Source organism: Sinocyclocheilus anshuiensis, unplaced genomic scaffold (genome assembly GCF_001515605.1).
Source record: "Sinocyclocheilus anshuiensis isolate Anshui unplaced genomic scaffold, SAMN03320099.WGS_v1.1 scaffold355, whole genome shotgun sequence".
In the NCBI taxonomy this organism is placed as follows: Eukaryota; Metazoa; Chordata; class Actinopteri; order Cypriniformes; family Cyprinidae; genus Sinocyclocheilus; species Sinocyclocheilus anshuiensis.
The window spans coordinates 2,465,759-2,490,983 of record NW_015549571.1 but is presented as its reverse complement, the minus strand read 5'-3'; the positions used below and the strand labels follow the sequence as shown (position 1 = coordinate 2,490,983).

General features: G+C 40.6%; 1 pseudogene; it reads left to right on the top strand.

The window, feature by feature from the left end:
* Positions 1 to 16,432, top strand: part of LOC107657359 (phosphatidate cytidylyltransferase 2-like) — a 34,071-nt pseudogene extending 17,639 nt beyond the window's left edge.
* The last annotated feature ends 8,793 nt before the right edge of the window (positions 16,433 to 25,225 follow it).

Sequence of the window (25,225 nt, the reverse complement as noted above, 5' to 3'; positions counted from 1 at the left end):
CCCCCAACATGGACGAAATCCTCCAGCGGCTCACCGAGGTTAGCATCCGCCAGCAACAAATCGTTGAGCACCTCACCACCCGTCAAGGGAAGACAGAGCAGGAGCTCGCGGCCCTGCGTGTTGCCGCCGCTCAACGCGTTCCGCTGCCAGACCCCCGAGTACAGGCCGCGAAGCTGCTACCCAAGCTTCAGACCATACGCCGCACACTGCATCAAATTGGTCTGCATGGCTGTCGTTCCAGAAGGAAGCCTCTTCTAAAGATGATGCACAAGAAAGCCCGCAAACAGTTTGCTGAAGACAAGCAGACTAAGGACATGGATTACTGGAACCATGTCCTGTGGTCTGATGAGACCAAGATAAACTTATTTGGTTCAGATGGTGTCAAGCGTGTGTGGCGGCAACCAGGTGAGGAGTACAAAGACAAGTGTGTCTTGCCTACAGTCAAGCATGGTGGTGGGAGTGTCATGGTCTGGGGCTGCATGAGTGCTGCCGGCACTGGGGAGCTACAGTTCATTGAGGGAACCATGAATGCCAACATGTACTGTGACATACTGAAGCAGAGCATGATCCCCTCCCTTCGGAGACTGGGCCGCAGGGCAGTATTCCAACATGATAACAACCCCAAACACACCTCCAAGACGACCACTGCCTTGCTAAAGAAGCTGAGGGTAAAGGTGATGGATTGGCCAAGCATGTCTCCAGACCTAAACCCTATTGAGCATATTAAGGTCTCTAACATCCACCAGCTCCGTGATGTCGTCATGGAGGAGTGGAAGAGGACTCCAGTGGCAACCTGTGAAGCTCTGGTGAACTCCATGCCCAAGAGGGTTAAGGCAGTGCTGGAAAATAATGGTGGCCACACAAAATATTGACACTTTGGGCCCAAATTGGACATTTTCACTTAGGGGTGTACTCACTTTTGTGGCCAGCGGTTTAGACATTAATGGCTGTGTGTTGAGTTATTTTGAGGAGACAGCAAATTTACACTGTTATACAAGCTGTACGCTCACTACTTTACATTGTAGCAAAGTGTCATTTCTTCAGTGTTGTCACATGAAAAGATATTGAAAATAACATACAATTTGTACACTTTAGCATACTTTTACTTACATACTTTGCTTTACTGTATCAAATTATCCTAAAATGTGAGGCAACGTTTATTGTGTTCACTGAGTACAGTGCAGTATGCCATTGATTCTGTGTAGGCAGCTCACTAGGATTCACAGTACTAAAGGCTGCTTTGCTGGGGGTGGGGATTGATTATCTCTGCCCAAACTGGGTCTGTCTCTCCATGCGTGTGAATCCAGAAGTTCTCTCAAATTATCTGTTCTGTCTGGCTCTGGGACAGATAGCAGCTCACAAGGGACACCCAGGGTCCAGAGGACACAGCTGTCAGAAAAACTTCCTTTAACAGACTGTAATGAGTTCACAAGAGAGTACATAAATGAGAGAAATATAAAATAAATAAATGTGATGTGATGTGACAGTGAAAGAGGACTTGTGTGGATGATGGCTCTTTACCAATGAACAATAATGCCTCCATACCATCGTGGTATTTATTTGCTACAGGTTATTTGGTTTTGTTGCTTGTCATTTAGCACATTTCTTTCATTATTACCATTCATTATTATGCCATTAACAAATATTAGTACATTATGTGACTAAATAAAATTAAAGCACATTCAAATAATAATGAATATCATCAAACTTTGATATATAATTTTCATTATCAGTACAAAGTCAAAAGTTTGGACCCACCTATTTATTTTTTATTATTACTATTTTTAAATCGACTCATACAGTGTGTACACAATTTATAATATTAATTTTGGTCACACTTTACAGTGAGGCTCCATTTTTTAACAGTAGTTATCATTAGTTAAGACGAACTAGCAACACTTCCACAGCTTTTATTCTTCTTAGTTCATATTCACTTCAACATACTAATACATTACTAACACAATGTATCTGTATCTGGTAATATTCTGTTAATGCACTGTGTATTAATTACATATTGCTCGTTGTAGCCAATGCATTAGCTAATGTTAACCAATAATATCTCGTTGTAAAGTCTTACTCTAATTTTAAGCTTTTAAGCATTAATGATTAAGACGATGAGCAGTGAGGACTGACTCGTCTGTTATGCATTATGCAATGATTGCAAATTACTTAATGGCAAAATAAGTGTTACCAAATACTTTTCCTGCAAGTAATGATTAGTGTTTATTTTGTGTAATTTGTCTGTTGTTGTGATGGATTGAGGTGCTCCGACTGACGGCACAGACTTCTGACAGATGTGTGACAGCAGCAGCGCTCTCCACTCTCATCCTCAGAGAGAGCCGCGCTGACCTCAAATCAGATATTAAATATTAATACGATCCCTGATGTGTCCTTCTGTCTACCGCACACAGAGCGAGCAGATGTCACCCAAAAATTGGTCCGAAAAGAGTGAAGTTTTAAAAAGTTGAAGATTCAGTGAATAAAATAATCACTCAAAGAATGGTTTTCTCTTGAAGAAAAATAAATATTTAACCTATCTTAATCTGTTTTTCAACAAAAGCAAAGCAAATCTATCACTACTGGTTCCAGCCTAATAACAACTGAGACAGAAGATAATACCATTGCTCCTGGAAGCCACTTTGGATAGAAATAACCTTTTTATTAATTGTTTCAAAGTTCACATGTTTAAATTATATTTCTTCTGACAGATGTGTGACAGCAGCAGCGCTCTCCACTCTCATCCTCAGAGAGAGCCGCGCTGACCTCAAATCAGATATTAAATATTAATACGATCCCTGATGTGTCCTTCTGTCTACCGCACACAGAGCGAGCAGATGTCACCCAAAAATTGGTCCGAAAAGAGTGAAGTTTTAAAAAGTTGAAGATTCAGTGAATAAAATAATCACTCAAAGAATGGTTTTCTCTTGAAGAAAAAGAAATATTTAACCTATCTTAATCTGTTTTTCAACAAAAGCAAAGCAAATCTATCACTACTGGTTCCAGCCTAATAACAACTGAGACAAGATAATACCATTGCTCCTGGAAGCCACTTTGGATAGAAATAACCTTTTTATTAATTGTTTCACAGTTCACATGTTTAAATTATATTTAAAAATAATGAAGACAAGCCCATTTGGCTTAATGTCTAACTAAGAAGGTATAGGGAGTTGTTTTTATCCTTTTGAGTTATGATTGACTAAATATGATTGACTAAATTACACTGTAAAAAAAAAAATCCATAAAATGTATGGTAATAAAACAGATGTGGTTGCCAGAATTTTACAGTGAAAAAATATGGTAGCAACATTTTAGGTTTTACAGTTTTAACTTATATTTAACTGTAAATTTAAGTTAAAACTGTAAAACCTAAAATGTTGCTACCGTATTTTTTCACTGTAAAATTCTGGCAACCACAGCTGTTTTATTACCATAAATTTTATGGATTTTTTTACCTACTGAAGTACTGAAATCTGTTTTGTACCTTTGTAATACACTGATAACCACCAAATGCAGGTGGTGATGAGACAGTCACATGATGAACCAAAGCCCATCACAAGCAGCTTTTAAATAATATCATATATAGAAGGTGCACAGTATCATTCACACAAACACTAAACACCATCACGGTAACACATGAAACTGAAATAATGCAATAAACATTCATTTAACAACATTAGGTGTAACACACAACCCTAATATACAAAACTGAGAAAAACCTAAGAAGAAACAGTTATTTCAACAAAAAAAACATCAAATTTGAAATGTAATGCAGGGAATTCTGGGAATGTCAATTTACGGCTATTCACTGTAAATAATACATTCTTTTTCACTTCCAAAAATGATGTTCTACCGTAAAATTACATGTAATTTCCAATACAGTTTTTCACCGTATATAGTAGAGGAATTTACCGTTAACCATTTAACAGGTATTTACTGTAGCATTTTTACAGTTTTTTTATCGTTAAATTCACAGCTTTTTTTGACCATTTTCAAGTTTTTTTTACCATTAAATTGTTTACAGTGTAGATAAACACTTCTTTTAGAAATCCATTTAAATAATTTGCTTGCATTTTGGCTCTTCTCTCTTTACTCTAAACACTCAGTGGATTTCATTTTTATCTCCAACTTGTTTCGTTTGGAGATCAGTTCTGAAAGTATGCGTGTGTGCGTCCCTTGTGCAAATACACCATTCTCTGAATAGATTATGTAGTTTACAGATAAGAGATTTCAATCAAGAAAATGAACTGCTATTTCAGAAATTGTAAACAAAAACTCTATTACATAACAGTCATTCGACTGTTAGAGTTTTTTTTTTTTTTTTTTTCAAACTGGCACATTGCAAAACCCTCATCAGCTAGCTGTATTTGTTGTGTGATCCACTCTTATTAAATATGGATTTTCCCATCCTTCTGTTTGAATGCTGATAGCTGATTCTGGCAAATTGTTGTGAAAATGTCACTGATCAGAGGTTGCTCTTTTATTTTTCTATTTCAGTAACAACTTTGTCTCTCAACATTCTTTAGGAGACTTAAAACATAGACAAAAAAGTATTTTTGACATAAAGTACAGAGCTACAATATGAATGTGGATAGTGGCTAGGATCATTTGGCTTTAGAACCAGGAAAGAAAATTCATATTGAAACTTTGATATATCTTCCGATCTGAGCATAATTCGAGTCATTATTGAAAGCTCGTCTGAAACTCTAAAGGAGATCCAGAGCACATCAGCAAAAGTCTTCATCTGCTCTCTGATTTAATCACACTGCTGTTTAGGAAAACAATTGCAATACTGAAGAGATCTCGGTTGAGATTTTCCTTTCCTGGGCAAACTCAACTTTGCATTGCACCTACATAAATATTTGAAAGGAACATGAAAGGAACCTTTTTTAATCGTATTTCCTAAAATGCATTTAAGGACACATAGCAAACTGCACTCTTCCTTAAAAAATAAAAAAAATTAAAAAAAGAGTACAAAATGTGTTTTCCTGCAGGTGACAAAATCATAGCGAGCTTTCCGGCTGTTCAACAGAGTGTTCGGTCAAAGCATGATGACAAGCATTGTGTTACGGCTGCAAACACATATTCATTCTGTGTTATAATATTTGCTGCTTCATACTAAGACACAAATACATCATGACAGGCTGTCAAGTTCAATTAGAACACCTGTCTATGATCAGATGAGCTGACATTCTTTGGAGAGAGAGACCAATTCACTGAGCTTGTCACAGAAAACAGCAAGAGAAATAAATAATTAAATAAACAGACTAAATGCTCTGAACATTTCACACAGATTTCTCTCTAGGCAGTACTCTTCTATTCTCCTGTTCCATCACCCTTTAAGAACATTTTCTTATGTTCAAGTGTCTAGACAGAAGAAATGGAGGCAGCACCGCAGGTGATCTCTTGACACTTATCACTGAATAAAAACGACACATATACCATAATGTGCTAGAAGTGATGTCACCATAACATTAACATGCATAAACACAAAAGTAAAATGGGTTGGGAGAAATAGATATGCAACACACTTGCAATTTTAAAGTATTTTACTATTTAATTTTACAAATTGGTGGATAATTGGTCAATTTGTATGTGTGCAGCCAGAATTTTTGGTCACACTTTATTTTAAGGTGTCCTTGTCACACGTTACATGTGCTTACTATATAATAACAAGAACTTATACATAATTACATGCAAGAAACCCGAACCATATAGTACGTTAATGTAATTAATATTAATCAGTACTTGCATGAATAATTACACTGTAACTAGGACATAAAGTGTAACCAAATTTTCTAACCACATACTAATTAGTTTGTCCACAACTGGCCTGGCCACCAAAAAATACAACTAACAACTGAGACAACCACCCCTCAGTAGAAATTGCATCAGGCTTCCTCTCAGATCAGGGCTCTTGGAATTCTAATATTTAGGGTTGGGATCAACACAACACTGTTTTCAACTAAAAACTTGTTCATGTGTTTTGGCTGTTCATTTACAACACAACGGCATTTTGGAGGACTATACTATACAATAATGTGAATTTATGAAAATGGTGACTTCATACTCACGCGTATTACATATTCAGTCGTGCGCAGGTGCGTAGTGTTTCTTTACAAAATGACATCGCCTACTACTGGCCTAGGTTTTTTAGTCACTTTTGTGAATCTGTGTGAACGGGGGTTGTTTTGACAACATTATCGTCTGTATTCGAAACTTTACAAAAACGCAAAAGACATTTTTTCCATTTTTAGTACATTGCTCTCATGTAACCATACCGTAAAATTGTACATTTTCATACTAATCACACTGTACAACTTTTATTGTATTACTGAATCACCACTTTTTGTCTAACATAGTTATGTTTATTCATGAGATAGGTTTGGAGAGTCTATAAAACAGAGAAAGTTCTAATAGTTTGGGCTGAGCAGCTTCTGTTGGAGACCAATGCAGGCGGACAGGTGTAACAGCAGCACAACAGCGTGAGGAGAGCTGTGTTAATGAAAAACCCTTTCCCTGTCACACTGGACAGACGTGCTGTGACTGCGGGGCTATAAAGAGACACAAAAAGCACTCACTGCATGTATGAAGTCAATGATACACACACACGTGGCAGCACACACACTGGCAGACAGGCAGCCTTGCGCTGGCAGCAGCCCAACTGTTTCCAAGAGATAAGCATGACAACTGAGCGCTTCAGATGCCTCTAATTTAATAAGACGGAGAAAGATGGTTCACAGCATTGCTATCTAATTAAGCATCTGGGCTCTCAACAACAACAAAAAGTTTCTAAACAAATGGGATGTCTACAGTGTGCTAGTCTGGGTTGTGGCGGGTATTCAGTGTCAATCTGATAATACAATACAGAAGTGTATCTAGAAACTGCATTGTAACTAGACAGACAGGGTACAGTATCTTCTGTGACTGATGGCAGCAGTGCACAGAAGAGGATGTTGTGTGATGCTCACAATGTGGATTGTGTATCATACGTTGTGAGTGAGTGAGTGACGTGAGTGACGTGTGACGTGTGGCCAAGTATGGTTACCCATACTAGGAATTAGTGCTCTGCATTTAACCCATCCTTAGTGCACACACACAGCAGTGAACACACACACCGTGAACACACACCCGGAGCAGTGGGCAGCCATTTATGCTGTGGCGCCCGGGGAGCAGTTGGGGGTTCGGTGCCTTGCTCAAGGGCACCTCAGTCGTGGTATTGAAGGTGGGAGAGAGCGCTGTACATTCACTCCCCCCACCTACAATCCCTGCCGGTACGAGACTCGAACCTGCAACCTTTGGATTACGAGTCCGACTCTCTAACCATTAGGCCACGACTTTTTGTGTGGGTGAATCACATTTCATTAGACCTTGTTTTAATGTGCATGAGTTATTAAGCATGTTCATAGCTATGAAAGTAGCATTATTTTGTATGGAAATATGTAATGTTCATCCATTGGTCAGAGAATAAAGAAATGGTTGCCTGGGACAATGATCAATTGTACGATCAATCGTAATGTCATTATTCAAAAATACTGACCATGAAATGCAGCGAATGACCAATCAGAATTCAAATATACACTAAAAATACTGTAGTTTTTACATAAAAAGCAGTAATGTAAACATATTTACAGAACTATCTGTACGGTTTACAGATTAAAATATAATTTCCATAAGTTGAGGTAAATGCTAATATAAACGGTGCAAGTTGTCATGCACACAAACACAAATCGCCATCATGGTAACACATATAACACTAAAATAATGCAATAAACATTAATTTAACAACATACAAAACCCTAATATTTTTTAGTTGAGTTTAGAAACTATGAAGAAATACAATATTTGAACAAAATACCATCAAATGTGAAGTATCACAGGGAATCTGAATATAAGGTTTTTTTATTACTTCCAAAAAAGATGAATTTAAAGCCATTTTACTGTAAATGTACATGAAATGCAGGTTAGATCTTTGACAAAGGAACTTACGTTTACAGGTTAACATGTGTGTTTTTTTTTTAGCATTTTTATAAAACCATATGTTAGTGCAAGAAGATTTTAGTTTTTTTTTTATGGTAGTCATGCATTATAGTCAAATGTTTGGACACACTTTCTTGTGATTATTATTTATTATTTTGCACATTTTAGAATAATAATACCATCAAAACAATACAATAGTTTTACACTAATGCATACACTAACTCATTAATAAAAACATTATTATGTTGTTGTCACAAGTTCACCACCCCAGTCACCAGCCCAGTCACCAACTCAGTCATCTTACTTCCTTAAGGACTCCATTTCCCAGCATCCCGCCTGCTTCAAACTTGCAACGGATCCCCAATCAGCACACCTGCCACCATTCACCTCATCACCTACTATATATAAGCAGTCACTTTTCACACCCTCATTGTCTGGTCTCGTCAAGGTTTTCCCATACCTGATTCCTTTCCTACTCACCTGCATTCTCACATCCTGACATCTCGTCTTCAGCATGCCAACCTTGCAAAGAGGAAAAGAAACATTGTTACTCCTTACCTGACTCACCTACCTGGACTCTAACCTGTTATCCGCCTGTCTTCGCCGTCTGCATCATCCATCGGACCTGTAAAGAGATACAAGGATCGGTTATCAACCTGAGCTAAGTCCAGTTATTCTCAAAGACTCTTGAGATATCACATGCCAGATATCACACATTATGGCTGCTGTTCCGGAAGCATTACCTGTTAAGGCCACCAGTACCGAGTCTGTATTCAAAATGTCCGCCATCCCACAGCTTTTCTCAGTGTCCAGTCCAGTCCCCTGAGTCCGCTCCAGTGTCGGCTCCCGCCCCTGAGTCCGCACATTTCATCAAGTTCAGTCCAGAATCCACTACAGTCCAAACAAATTCAGAGTCCGTTCCAACCCCAGAATTCAGTAAAGAGCCCACTCATACCAGTGAGTTAACTCCAAGTTTACCTTCAGTCCAAAAGCCCGTACGAGAACCCTATCCAGACCCTACACTCGTCTCAAAGCACAGCACTAGATCAGCTCTAGCCCCTGACCCGAGTCGAGAGAAGGCTTGTGTTCCGGAGTTTAGCCCAGAGAGGGTCCCTGTTCCCGAGTTTAGCCCAGAGAGGGCTTCTGTTCCCGAGTTTAGCCCAGAGAGGGCTACTGTCCCCGAGTTTGGCCCAGAGAGGGTATCTTTGCCTGACCAGAATCCAGTGCGGGCTCAAGCCCCTGACCGGAGTCCAGTGTGAGCTCCCGGCCCCGACCAGAGTTCAGTGTTGGCCTCAACTTTGGAGCAAGGTCTAATGTTGGCTTCAGCCCCTGACCAAAGTAAATTGCCGGCTTCAGCCCCCGACAGGTGTCCAAAGCAGGCTCCAGCCTTCAACCAGAATCCAGTACAGGCCCCAGCCTTTGACCAGAGTCCAGTAAAGGCTCCTGCCAATGATCTGAGTCCTAGACACACAGCCAGGAGTGCCGTTCCCTCTTCAGTCAGATTAAATGTTTTTGCCACGGCCAGGAGAGCCGTTCCCATCGCTGTAAGTATCACGGCCAGGTGAGCCATTCCCCTCGCTGTAAGAATCAGCTACCCTATCACGGCCAGGAGTGTTGTTCGTTCTTCAGTCGGATTAAGTCCCCTCGTCCCGGCCAGGAGTGCCATTCCTTTTTTTTAATTGAAAGAAGTTTCCCTGTCCTGGACTGGAGAGCCATTCCTCCTTCAATGGAAAGAAATTCCCCTGTCACGGCCAAAAGTGCCATTCTGTCAATTTCCCTTGTCACGGCCAGGAGAGCCGTTCCTTCTGCTATGGAGAGCACTTCCCCAGTCTCGGCTAAGAAAGCCATTCCTTCCATGAAATTCAAATCCCTAACCTCAACTCCTGTACTCCAGAGCGCCCTCCAAAGCTCACCCCAGGGTCTCCCGCACGGCCGGAGCCTCCATGGACTCCGATCGGCCGGTGCCTCCCTGGCTCTCTGAGTTGCCAGCACCACCCTGGAGGTGTCCTAACCTGCAAGCACCTCCCTATTTACCTGTCTGTTTCCTGCCATAGCTTCAGGACACCCACCTCCCCTCCCCTGTTAGACTCTTTTTGGCGTGGGGTTGCGCCTTCCGAGAGGGGGAGGTACTGTCACAAGTTCACCAGCCCAGTCACCAGCTCAGTCACCTTACTTCATTAAGGACTCCATTTCCAAGCATCCCGCCTGCTTCACACCTGCACCGGATCCCCAATCAGCACACCTGCCACCATTCACCTCATCACCTGCTATATATAAGCAGTCACTTTTCACACCCTCATTGTCTGGTCTCGTCAAGGTTTACCCATACCTGATTCCTTTCCTACTCCCCTATATTCTCACGTCCTGACATCTCGTCTTCAGCATGCCAACCTGCAAAGAGGAAAAGAAACATTGTTACTCCTTATCTGACACACCTATCTGGACTCTAACCTGTTATCCGCCTGTCTTTGCCGTCTGCATCATCCGTCGTACCTGTAATGAGATACAAGGATCGGTTATCAACCTGAGCTAAAGCCAGTTATTCTAAAAGACTCTTGAGTTACTCACCCGTTTGCTCTGCATCTCTCCCCTCTGCACCAAACTGTAAATAAAGAGATTACACTTACCTGTCTGTCTCCCCGAGGCCTCCTTCTGTAGTGTGACAGTTGTACTCTGTATTTGTATATTTGTACTCTATAGCTCTGCTCCCATATTAATCGACTCTACTACAATTAATGTTGTTTAAAAACTAAAGTAAGAAAACAAAGTACAAATAATTTAGAAACTAATTTCAAGCATTCAAGCAGAAACAAAAAGTTTTTGTTTTTTTTATAAAAATAATTTATCAAATCAGTGTGTCCAAAGTTTTACAATATGTATTACAATCTGATATCATCGGATACTACAGTCTGGGATTTCTCATCAATGGATTGCTATTATCATGTAATGGAGAGCCAGTAAAGAGTCAAAGGGATACTTTGATAGCTTTTGAGAGTGGAAGTCTTGAGCCATGGCGATCTCAGAGCAGACTGTAATGAAATATCAAAAAGAGAATTCATACCAACGGGAGACTATGGCTGCTATGTCTCTGGGTTTGTGTTTGTGTGCTATTAAATTGTAACTCGGCATAAAGGAGAGCCCTTCGTCAGGTGTTTCAGCTCTGGGTTCGTGGCAGGCCAGCTCTACAGGCTCATTAAAGCTGGGAGCAGGTGCACTTTCATGAGTGAATATTGTAATGCAATGTCAGTCAGAGAGCAGGTTAGCGTGGCTGCTACGACACTCTCTCTCTCTCTCTCTCAGAGCACCTACTTTACGCCATTAATCATTTCCATGGCTACAGCAAATCACAGGAGAAGCTAGTCAGCTCAAATCTCATTAAAAGTTTTACATAACCCCCCTGAAACATTTAGCGACAGATCATCTCTGTGCTGGAAATATGACTTTATTTGTGAAGAGTAGAGATGAAAACAACTGAGGAACAGCATTAGCTAATTCCTCTTGAGGAAGTGATGTCAGGTAATGTTTGAACAAACTAAATCATATGGAGTTTTTTAAAGCTCTTGTGTGCATCCTCTCCTTAAAGGAATAGTTCACCCAAAAAAAACTTAGACCATTGAAAAAGATGTAGATGAGTTTCTTTCCTCATCTGAACAGATCCTCATCAGAATAGATTTAGAGAAATTTAGCATGACTTGCTCAGCAATGGATCCTCCTCAGTGAATGGGTGCCATCGAAATGAAAGTCCAAACAGCTGATAAAAACATCACAATAATCCACAAGTAATTCACACCACTCCAGTCCATTAGTTAATGTTTGTGAAGAAAGCTCTGTTTATAAGAACAAATTCATCATTACTTTTTAGATTTATTACACTTTCTGTCGCCCTCACACATCAAAATCCACTGAAATATTTGTTTAAAACTGTTTTGGAATATTTTTCATGTAAACCGTGCTTGATCTGTGCATATTTCGCTCCTGATTCAGATGAGACAACTTGTTTACTGCATGACGGTATTATGGATAAAGGACTCGTATTTTAGTCAGAAGCAACTGTGTAAAGTTACAAATGTCTTAATGATGTGGTTGTGTAAATTACTAACATTTTCACTTCACAAGATGTTAATTGATAGACTGGAGTTATATGGATTACCCATGGATTATTTTATCAGCTCTTTGGACTTTCATTCTGACGGCACCCATTCACTGCAGAGGATCCATTGGTGGACAAGTCATGTAATTCCTTCAAATCTGTTCCAATGAAGAAAAACTCATTTAAATCTAAATTTTCAGCAAATTATCATTCCTGGATGAATTATTAAAAAACAATTTTTTTTATTCTGTCTTCATTCACAGACCCTTGTGTTGTTAACTATCTATCTATGTCTGTCTGTTTTTGTTTGTTTGTTTTTGCTGTTGGTTTTTGTAGCAGTAACACCTGTACAAATGAAACTACAGTGTGAAAAACAATATGTTAAAATAGTGAAAATTTAAAATTAAAGATAATATAATAAAATGGAAAACTTTCACACATTAAGTAAAATCAATTCCTTTAAAATGTTTTTACTCAGTGTTGCCATCACGGATCAGTTCAGATTTAGTTTTCACATACTTTTAGTTTGAACTCCCATATGTTCAGTTCCTGGAGCCTGTTTCATAAAACAAGTTTACTAAATAAGCCAGGTTTATTTTAGTTAGTCTGACTTATTGTCAATTGATTTGGTTCAAAATAAGTCAGACTAACTGAAATAAGCCTGGCTTATTTGGTAAACTTGTTTTATGAAACAGGCCCCTGTTTTCTTTGTTGCCAGAGCCGTTCATTGCCTCGGTTTTTGATTGTCACTTGTTTCTACAGTTACTGATTATGTTGCACCTGTTCTGTGTTATGTAATTAATTATTATGTGTTTATATGCCCTCAGTTTGTTCTGCCCTTTGTTCTGCGTTGTCTTTGTTTTGATGACGCTGTTGTGTTCCATCGAATTCTCTTCTTTGTTTTTAGTTGTTAATACATTTAAAAGCTGCATTTAGATCTGCCTCTCCTTGTTTCCCTCACCTGCCTTGACAGTTGCAGTCTGCAAAATGTAATCTGATATACTTAATAAAAAACAAGGTCTAAACACAGTTACTATGTAAATCCTTCAGATTAACACATTCAATGGCTCATCATAATGTCCTAAATGTGTAAAATCCTCTACTCTGCTTATTATGATAAATATTGTATTGCTTTAATAGTGTTGATAATTAGCATAAATGTGACAGATCTGAAATATTTGAAACTGTATCTTTAGGTTCCTGTTATAGTTGAAAATTGTCTCATTTTAAAGCACCTGCTGTAGGTTTTTATATGTGCTCGTCCAGTTGCAGCCCTGTAACGTCCACACAGACTAGTTACTGCCCCCAGCTGGACAGAGACTGATAGCAGCTTTTGGACACATACTGGAGTGAGACATCACCCTCAGAATCCCAAACATGAACCCATAAAGTCTAGTAACAAAACAAACATAATAAATAAATATAGGTGGAAATAAATACAGTTTATATATACAGATTTTAATGCCACCATATGCTTTCAGATCAATTTAGAACTCTGCTCCTTTTCTTCATCTCACACAGCCAAACATCCAGATACTGTCACCCTCATTAATCAATTATGGATGCTTTCTGCCAAAGCAAATGATGGAGGCCATTTGTTTTTTTTTTCCTCTCGAGGCCCCAGTCAGTGTTTTAGGGTGTCCCAGTTTCAAAAGTGAGGGATAGAGAAAGAGAGAGAGAGCGAGAGAGAGAGAGCATTCAGTCACTCAGAGAAGGATCCATCTTATTGACTGTAGCCCATTATAACCATAGAGAGAAGTTTAATTTGGTCTTCACTATCGGTTCATTTACAATAATATTATGTAGTTCATTCGGCATACTCTGTTTCATGGTCACTTTGAATAGTTTGTATGTTTGTCACAAAAAATAAAAAATAAATAAATCAGATTTGGCAAAATAATATTTATTATTCTCGTGTCAAAATAGTGTTTTTAAATCAAATAGAGAGAGAAAGATAAGATACTTATAAAGAGATCATTCATATCAAGACAAATTTATTTGTATAGCACTTTTCAAAATACACATTGTTTTAAAGTGCCCCTGTTGCAGTGCAGTGTGTAACACAGCTCTAAATGAATGAAAACATCCTGCAGTTTTAAATCTGAAAGTGCACCTTGTATAAAGTAATAGTCTCTCAAAAGAAAGCGTGACTCTGAATCATTGAAACGAGTCGTTTTTAAAATGAATCCCAAGCCGTTTCATGTTGAGGTCAACGTGAAATATTAGCATATTGCCCGCCCACTTGTTGCGCACGCAGACCCCACCCCCCACCCCACAAACACTGAATAAGGGTAAATCCGTTTTTGGTTTTTTTGGTTTTTTTACTGCCAAAGGACGAGGTTGTGAAGAATCAATGGTTTAAGTTCATTTTTACAGCAATACCACAGCAGTATAGCCCCAAACTTGTGTTGTGTCCCCATCATTTTACTGAAGACTGCTACACTGTTTCCCAGAAACTTAGGCTGTATTCACACCTGTCTTGTTTGGTTCGACTGAATCAAACTCAAGTTCGTTTCCCCTCTTGGTGCGGATCTTTTTGGCAGGTGTGAATACAGCAATCGCACTTGGGTGCAGACCAAACAACCGTACCGATACCCAGCTGAAGCGGTGGTCTCGGTCCGCTTCCAAACGAACTCTGGTACGGTTCGTTTAAGGTGTGAATATGACCCGACCTCGATCCGACCCAATTGCAGAAATCACGCTCAGAAACAAGACAGCTCGCGCATATAGTGCTGTTGTTTGCGTTTCAATGGCTTAAATCACTTGTTTTTAAACCACAAAGCTTAAAAACGCATGCAAATGATGAGTTTTCGTGACCATGGCACCCTGCAACGTGACGTGAACGTACTAAATAGGTTAAAGCTCGCCGCAAAAATTACCATGACTATGTTGGGGGAAAATAGTAAGGAGATATTTGAATTATTTATTAATAAACTAGTGTTTTATGAGTCAGTGTCGCAAAGATGAAGTTGATGATCCTGACTCGCCATCTCATCATTGGTCTTTAGAAAGAAATTCTCTTCGGATTACATAATAATAAGAGTTTTTGTTTTGGATTTGAATGATTTCGTTTTGTAGTCATTTAAAGCTTTCTATAGATATATTCATCATGTCTGTAAGGAAAATATTCGCTGAGTTTTGGTGCATTTTTGTGAAGCACTCCTGTTCAAGACTGAGACGGCAAGCACATCCTATTTGTTTTCTGTATTTTACAAAAGCACAACGTTTTCAGCGATGAAATCGGCATTGAGCTGAGTGAAAAAGGTTTTGGAACCGTTCATTCAGAGATGTGCATGGATGATCAGGTTGCAATGACAATTCCCTCCAAAAAGGATATCAAGTATATCCACCTTGTAAGTAGTCTTTGCTCTCTCTGTCTTTCAGTTTCAAACATCTCATTAACAATCACAGACAATCACGTTTATCAATAGGCAAACTGCCACGGTCAACTGTTCATCCAGAGCTGCTCTAAAGTTTTATTTGTGAAATGATCTAACCATCATATTAATTGTCTTTCTTCTTGGAGGCTTATTCTGAAGCCCTTCTATCAGAGCTGCAAGATCAGCACTCGGAGGATGAGGAGACATATGAAACCTCGGACATTGAGAATAAATCAAACTCGGAGGTTCCTGAAGTTCCCGTTCCTGCGACGACACACTAGAGGGTCTCAACAAAGTCCTCTCAGGCCTTTCCTGGAGATGGAGGGGGATCCTCACTCTGGCTATGATCTCTGGCTTCTTCTGCAGTATTTATCTGGGTCCCATGGCTCTGATGACGATTGTGCTGTGCGTTCAGATCAAGTGCTTCCATGAGATGATCACAATCGGTTATCACTGGCACCACCTGCCATGGTTCAGAACGCTAAGCTGGTACTTCCTACTGTACGTGAACTACTTCCTCTTTGGGGAAACACTCACGGATAACTTCTTCACTCTGGTGCAGAGGGAGGAGCCTATACACCTGCTCAGCCAATCCCATGGCTTCATTCCCTTTGCCGTGTACCTCGCTGGGTTCTGCTTGTTTGCTCTGAGTCTGGTGAAAAGACGCCGTCGCCTGCAGTTCTACATGTTCAGCTGGACTCTTATGATTTTGGCGACTCTGTCCCAATTAATAATTCGTAACCTGTTTGAGGGCATGATCTGGTTTATAGTGCCCATCTCTTGCATTATTTATAATGGCTTACATGTTTGGCTTCTTTTTTGGTCGCACCCCTCTCTTCAAGTTGTCTCCTAAGAAGGCAGAGGAGGGCTTGGAATAATACTGTCCTACCTGATGGCAGGTTACCCCTGATTTGTGTGTCTGGTGGAGTTTAATAATCACTCCAGCAGTTTCACGATGGACTGTGAGCCGTCTGAACTCTTCTAGCTTCTACCGGACCAACAGCTTCAGATATTTAACTCGATCAAAGCCCATCTGATAGAGAGAGGCCTGCTCCCTCCGCTGGAAGAGGCAGCCTATCTTTATGGGCTGCCCCAACTTTGGGTGTATTAGGGAGGAGAGGCAAGACTCTGTCTGGACCAGTGTCTAAATGAGAGCCCAGAGATAGAGAGATTCAAGTAAACCTGTTTATTGATAGACAAGATGCTAATTCAAATAGGCAAAAGAACAGCAAGGCAGGCAGTAGAGCTGGAAGACCACCCAGGGGGCGCTGTGGAGGGCGGAGCTGAAGCTGAAGAGGCAGAGCATAAATAGGCCCCGCCTGCTGGAGTGAAGTAGAGCACTTGCTGGAAGCAGATGACCGGAAGAGTGAGGAAGGGCAGGTTATAAGGACCAGGCAGCATCTGCGAGTAGCAGAGCCCAGAAACAAGAGATCTGGGAGTCCTGCTGGAGAGAACGATGAGGAGGATATGAAGCACAGCACACATAAGACATCTTGGAGAGAAAATAGACTTATTATGTCTTATTTATGCATTCAATATAGTGCAAAATACCTTCAGTATAATATCAATAATTAAATAAAATATACATTTTAAAGCACACGCACTCTCACACGCACTGTTTATTAAAAAAAAAATATTTGTGTGCATTAAAAAGGTTAGAAGTGAATAAAATGCATTTTTTACAAACTCAAAGTGCATTTTTCATGCCTGCAAATGGTTTAACCAACACAGAATGTCGCCAACTTTATCCTTCGAGTGGAGGCTCGCTTTTGTTTGAGTACGACTCATTGCATTTTCTGTGAATGAGGCCACGCACTTCAGACTGTGGTATGACTGCTTTATCACAGTGTCTGTTGAAGAGAACAAAGAAACTGCCTTGACAATAAAAGCAAAATTAACCACTCACCACTTTCCTTAGCCTCCAACAAAATTCTGTCAGTTTCAGAAAATTTGGTTCATGCTCCTACAGTGTGACAAGTTTGTGTTTGATTGGACACCGAAATGTGACACAGCCAGGTGTTGAAGTTGTTTCCATTACATGGTGGACATAGTAAAAAAGCCATTCTTTGGATTGTTTTTGTGTAATTTAATTAATTAATGCATTTAGCAGACGTGACTTAAAGTGCATTCAGGCTATACATTTTTTTATGTGTGTTCCCTGGGAATTGAACCCATGACCTTTTGCACTGCTAACGCAATGCTCTACCACTGAGCCACAGTATGCATATATGATATAACCACTGTCTGCATCCCACAGTACTACAAAACACGCCCCTACAAGTTACACCTCCCACAAAGAAAGAAATGGCAGATGTCATATTTTCAAATACATTCAAATAGGCAGATATTAGTGTAACAAATTATACAATAAAATACAGCTCTATTGTAATCTAATTATGGTAATTAATTATAGCTACAAAACCTACCTCAAGCTAACACTAATTGTAGACTTTCAATAAAATTAAAAATTACTGTAGAGTTCCATAATTAAAACACTATTGTTATTATGTTGTTATTATGAGTGTATACAAATAAAAGTAGACCCTTTACAGATTCAAATGATATATTGCTCTAATCTGTACGATCAAAAATGACAGAGTAATTGAAGATGTTATCAGGAAGAAAAAAAATGCCACAAAACTCGCTGGCACGTTTGCTGACCTCAGAGGTTTAATATGACTGCTTTATTTCACACATTTTGAGTTTCAATAGTTTCAAATGTGGTTTTGAAACTTTACAATAAGTTTAATGGTGCCTTTACTTTATGTTATACTTTATATTATTTAATATACACATTTTATATGCTTAATATGTGCATTAAAATGTCTGATATAATATATTTATTGTGTTCATGTTGTACTGCAAACCACTTTTGCTGCTTTTGAGGAGGAATACAGGTAAAGTTATGGGCCGGTCTGGTGGTCTGGTTGGGTTTAAGGGTGGGTTAAGGTGGGTCATCAGTGTAATAATTATAGATGTAATTACAGAAATTAATTACAGATGGAATTACATGCAGGTATTTTTGTCGTGTAATATTGTCATTTAAAATAGATTTTATTTTATATAATGAAATTTATGATTTAATTTAATGTATAATTAATTTTTCTCGACATCATGTGATTTCGGGTCACATGAGTTCTTGAACCAAATGAATAATGCAATATGCTTAGCTTCAAATACCACTCCAAAGTGATATTAGAGATAGAGTGTGGATTTAGTGTGAGCTAAGGGCACTGAGCTTTAGCAAGTTTCTGGCCTGGGTTGTGCACTTATTTCCTGTTGCATGCACATAGCCAAGATTGGACATATGGGTATTGGGATATACACCATTCATATAACTATGTAACATGTTAAACCATATCCACTTGTTAAATCATGACATACTAAATACCACTTCCAGGTCCAAACCTCTACTTTATTTCAAGAATAATCTCAGTTGCTGTTTATGAGCACTATTTGTTTTATATTCATTCATTCATTCATTCATGTTTAAGTCATTTAATCATGCTTTTGTGGTTTTTGCAATTCCAGTTATGATAGTTTTTTTTCCCGTCGTTTTTTTAAAAACAGTGCTGAAAGTCAAATGGCAACTGTGGACCTAAATGCTTGTATAGTATAGTATTCCTTTATCTTGTCAACCAACAATGAACAGTGCACTGTCAATTCAGGGCAACATAGAAAAACTAGTCTGTATCTGCTTTCAACAACCTGTGCAGTGTTTTCTATGATGTTCAATCTTTTGATGGACTGGCCTTCCGTCCTTTACAGAGTGTTTCCTTGCCTATGGCCCCAAACACTAGGATAGGCTCCAGCATCCCGCGAGCCTGGACAGCCAGTTTGGAGAATGGATGGATGATGTTGCTAAGGGGGTGTTGCTAGGATGCTGGATGGGGGTGTTGCTAAGGTTTTATAGGCAGTTGCTATGGTTGGTGCAATTGGTTCTGCTAGGTAAATACTGTATATTCAACTTCTAAAATAAATAACACACCCCTCCTTAACAGGCGCCATAATTTGAAGTATCATTCATGTCTGAAAGTTAAAAGCAATTTCCATGCTGAAGTTGAAAAGGGTTAGCTATTATTGCTGTATATGTGCAATAACAGACTTAGCAAACACCAATGATAATAAAACTGCATCTTGATTCTGTCATAAAGAGACAGAATGTGAGGCACAGGCAAAGAGAGACAGTACACTTACTGATTTATATTCATGAAATCAGGCATCGTTAGAGAGGCAGAGGTAGGGAGTCTGTCTGTCTTTCTCCTCAGTAATCAGGTTCTTTGTGTTGGGCTTGAATGAGCAGAAATCACAGCATATCTTGGGGGGTTTGTCAGTCTCTCAATAGTAGCAAAAAGAGTGCGAGTGTTGTTTAAGTTACTGTTTATAAGGTTTGAGAAGAAGGCCTGTCTAGCTGTGGCTAGTTCAACATTGAAATCATGAAGGCTGTCTTTATAGATGCTATAGTGAATCTCAAGTTTCGTCTTCCACCACATCCACTCAGCTTTTCTGCATTGTCTTTTCATACTCTGTACTGCTGTTGATTTTCTCCAAGCTGATTTTTGTCTGCCAGTCTTCTTGCTGACTTTCACAGGAGCAATATCATCAATAACATTCTTAACTTTTGAGTTAAAGGAATCAGAGCAGAAATCACAGCATATCATATCTGCTATGTATTTAGGTCCTAGGCCGTTGAGTGATTTATAAACGAGTAAAAGTACTTTAAAATCAATCCTAAATGTAACTGGAAGCCAGTGTAAGGACCTGAGGACTGGTGTGATATGCTCAGATTTTCTGGTTCTAGTCAGAATTCTGGCAGCAGCGTTCTGGATGAGCTGCAGCTGTCTAATGGTCTTCTTGGGAAGGCCGGTGAGGAGACCATTACAATAGTCCACCCTGCTGGTGATAAAGGCATGAACAAGTTTCTCCAAGTCTTGACTAGAAACAAAGGCACGATTTAAGGTGCTGTACTATTTCTTCCAAAATTTTGCTATCAATTGCTTCAAAAACAGACATAGTAACTTCTTTTTGAAATTGTGATCTGTCTGACCTCTGCATAACTTGAGGATGTGCCAATCGCCTTTCTGATATTATTGATCTTCTCAGAAAAGAAGGAAGCAAACTCATTGCATTTGTTGTCGGAGAGCATTTCACTGGGAATCTGACTTGGGGGGTTTGTCAGTCTCTCAATAGTAGCAAAAAGAGTGCGAGTGTTGTTTAAGTTACTGTTTATAAGGTTTGAGAAGAAGGCCTGTCTAGCTGTGGCTAGTTCAACATTGAAATCATGAAGGCTGTCTTTATAGATGCTATAGTGAATCTCAAGTTTCGTCTTCCACCACATCCACTCAGCTTTTCTGCATTGTCTTTTCATACTCTGTACTGCTGTTGATTTTCTCCAAGGTGATTTTTGTCTGCCAGTCTTCTTACTGACTTTCACAGGAGCAATATCATCAATAACATTCTTAACTTTTGAGTTAAAGGAATCAAGGAGAAGATCAACAGAGTCTGCAGAAATGCTTGGTGATAAAGACATAGCCTTCATAAATAGCACACTAGTGTTTTCATTAATGCATCTCTTTCTGACAGAGACAGATCTAGATTCAGTGGTAGCAGAGATCAATATATCAAAGAAAATACAGAAGTGATCAGATAGTGCTACATCCTTAATAATAGTGGATGAAATGTTTAGACCTACTGATGAGTAAATCTAGAGTGTGACCTCGACTGTGTGTGGGTCCATGCACATGCTGAGTCAGGTCAAAAGTGTTTAAAACTTATAATTAATAAGTTATATTTTCTGTTTAATAAGTTATCATTTTTTTGTAGTTTTGATTTCTGCATTAACGAATAATTAATTGATTTTATAGCCTTTTTCTTCACAATTACACTATTCTAGTCTTTTTGTTCACAATTACAGCAGTTTTGAATGTAAATTTGGTTACGGAGTTGTGTTAATGGGACAGTTCATGCAAAAACTAAAATTCTGCCACTATTTACACACATTGTTTCAAACATGTATGTCTTTATTTCTTTTGTGAGACATAAATTGTAAACTTTTAATTTAATGACCTTTTCCACTATTCTGTCAAAATAAATTTACAGGATTCTAGTTGGAATCATAATTTTGGCTCAATCTAATAAAATCCTTAAATAAACATTGTTTATTATGGCAATACATTCTTAATAATAGACAATCACAAGATGAACAATATCTTTGAAATATTTCATTGAAACCTCTTGTCATGCTTTTGTCATGATACCGCTACTCTGAGGAGCACAGAGCGAGGAACGAGGAGACGTGGAGTAAACTTCTAACAAACAGACGGCATTTGTGAGCCTCCGGGCTTAACTTGGGACCAGGAGCCCTCTCTGGGCTGAACGTGGGAACAGGTGCCTTCTCTGGGCTAGACATGGGAACAGGAACGCTCTCTGGGCTAGACATGGGAACAGGAACCTGGCTAGAATCGGGGATAAGAGCCCTCTCTGGGCTAGACTCGGGGATATGAGCCCTCTCTGGGCTAAGCTCGGGGACTGGAACCATCTCTGGGCTAAACTCTGGGACTGGGTCTCTCTCTCTGCTGGACTGGGAAACGAGAGCCCACTCAGGGCTGGACGGGACCAGTGGGGACGAAGGAGCGAGGAGAGGGGGCAAGTCGGCTTTCAGCAAAACTTCTAACAAACAGACTTTAATTAACATTCATGGAACCAGGAACACACACGTAGTGAGGAAAGACGAACATATAATACCAGACACCAGACATGGAAACACACATGGCTTAAATCATGGGAATCACAAGACACACCTGGAACTCAATAAACAACTGACAAGGGAAAACTTGGTCAGGGCAGGCACATGGAGAGGGAAAAACACACAGAATGAGTCCAGGGGCGTGACATATCACGCCCCCATCCCGGAAGGCACGTTCTTGCACCGTAGAACAACAGAGGGGGGGGCACAGGTGGGAACTAGGGAGGAGGCTCGGGAGGAGGACGGACACCCGGGAGGGGGCCGGCAGACAGAGTCCAGGGAGGTGACGATTGTGAGTGTCACGGCTGTGCCTGAGGGAAGGAGCGCAGGAGACGAGGAGAAGCGTTACACAGTCTTTTAATGAACAATCACAGAGGTAAATCCACAACAGGAATGAGGAATGACACACGAACATAACCAGTCCAGATGTGCATTCTCCCTCGTGGCGGGCTCTGTTGCCGGCTCTCGCACCTTGACTGACATCACTTGCAGCTCCGGCTCCGTGGCTCTGTCGCTCCACGCGGCAACGGCTCGTCGGCCGTGGCGAGCTCGGGCTCTCCGTCAACGGTGGGCTCTAGCATGAGCTCCGCACAGCTGGGAGATGGTGAGCTGGGCACTGGGTCCGGGTGGCAGGTGACGGATCCCCCTCGGGACAGACGGTGAACAGGGATCCGTGTCTCGCCAGTGTCCTCTCCATAAATGCCGCGAAACTCACTCGAGGGCCTTCCTTGAATGACGGCATCATAGAACGCACAGAGCGCGTCGTCCGGGTAGCTGGAGAGGTTGGCGAGGACCAGGAACAGTCTGGTGTGGCCCTCGAGCGATTTTTCCCCCTGACCCAGCAGGAGGAGGAGGTATTCCGGACGAAGGAGGGGATTCCATGGACACCACGGATGGAGAGGGAAAAACACACAGAATGAGTCCAGGGGCGTGACATATCACGCCCCCATCCCGGAAGGCACGTTCTTGCACCGTAGAACAACAGAGGGGGGGGCACAGGTGGGAACTAGGGAGGAGGCTCGGGAGGAGGAGCCAGGTGGGACCCAGGCCACAGCCATAATAGCGGCCCACGGGGGAGCCGATGGAGGGAGGAGCCATGGAGGAGGAAGGGCCGACGACTCCAGGGGGGTGACCAACGGCGGCGGAGCAGGTGGCAGAGGAGCCCGAGGCAGAGACGGAGAGCCGATGAGCCAGGGCGAAGGGGAGGATCCGGAGGGCCAAGGCGGAGCAGATGGCACTGGCAACTGACGAGGAGGCGTGGATCCGAAAGGCCGCTGTGGAGCCGGAGCGACAGAGGACTGAGGAGGAGCTGAAGGGACGAGGGAGCCTGGCGGAGCTAGTGGACTGCCGGGCCATTGCGGAGAGGAGAGAGCTAGGAGCCATGGTGGAGCCGACGGGTCAATGGGCCGAGGCGGAGTCCGGGGCTTAGAGGCTTAGAGCAACGGCAATGCTGGAGGATGGCAGTCGCACCGTGCTGATGGTGGGCTGAGGGTGAGCAGAGGGTTTTTCCAAAAATAAATAAATAAATACAAAATAAAATAAAAATAAAAAAATAAACAAAAGAAGCAAAAATAAAACTGCCATGACTGCAGGAAACAAAACACTGCGTAAAAACAAAAACAAAAACGGAGGGAACACATGGAGGTAACTGTTTATCAGTCTGGTATTCTGTCACATTGCGACTGTGAGGAGCACGGAGAGAGGAACGAGGATACGAGGAGTAGACTTCAAACCAACAGACTTTAATTAACATTCATGGAACCAGGAACACACACGTAGCGGGGAAAGACGAACAGACACCAGACATGGAAACACACAGGGCTTAAATCATGGGACTAATCACAGGAATCACGAGACACACCTGGAACTCAATAAACAATTAACAAGGGAAAACTAGGTCAGGGCAGGCACATGGAGAGGGAAAAACACACCGAATGAGTCCAGGGGCGTGACAGCTATAGGCTACAGGTGAATATTATTCTACTAATTATAATAATCCTATTGAGAACTTTGTGTTCTAAAATATCTAATTATTGTTTAGTCTTGGAATCCTCTAAAAAAAGCATAGGAAACCCTTTGGAATCAGTTCCAAATTATAGTACCAAAAAAGGAACCCTGTACACAATCCATTATGATTTTTGGGTATCTGATGAGCTGATTATATCTCTCTTCTCAGGCAGACAGTGAAAACTCCTCCTCATCAGTGTCAGGGGCTCAGGTGAGAGATAACACACTCTGTTTGTGTTTGTCTGTGGGCATGTGTGTGTGTTAATGTGATTTTATTCATGAGAGTGCATTCTGGCACGCACCAGTCTGTTTCTGTGTGAGAATGGAGAATGAGAATCGAGTCTGAAGCATACAGGACTGACATAAGGTTTTGAACATTCTTAGCATCTACTCAATAAAACTTCTATTTTTTTTCCACAAAGCCATTTTACTTTAAAGGTGAGAAGTCCTCCTGTTGCTCACTATACAGAGACGAATGTGTCCGTCTTGATGTCACGTTCACTTTTGAGAATGTCACGACTCGAGTGAGTCAAATGCTGATGTCTGCAACTGTCCACATGTTAATGAGAGTGTGCTGTGTGTGTGAGACCCTGCTCTAATGAGTGGCAGATTGTGTGTGTGTTGCAGATGTCCAGTGTGTGGCTGCAGCAGCGGTGAGTCTCTCTTCGCACACCCAGCTGATTTTACAGTGGCTTTGAAGTCGGCTTTACCTCCAGGATGCACTGATGACACACAATTACATGAAAATTGCTCCCTGTTCCCTAAATGATCTCGGTGTCCCTGTCTCGTAGATGTCTGCGAACACCAAATATGTTGAAACATTATTTTTCTTCCAAGAAAACTGCAATGGCTTGCTGTTTGAAATGCTAGAAAAAAAGCAGTTTGATATGTTAATGATTGGGCTGTACTTAAGGATCAAACAGCAAATAAATACCTTGATGTGAATGATTCCATGTAACAATAATAATAATAATAATAATAATAATAATAATAAAAACAGTAATAATAATAAAAAATTAAATGAGT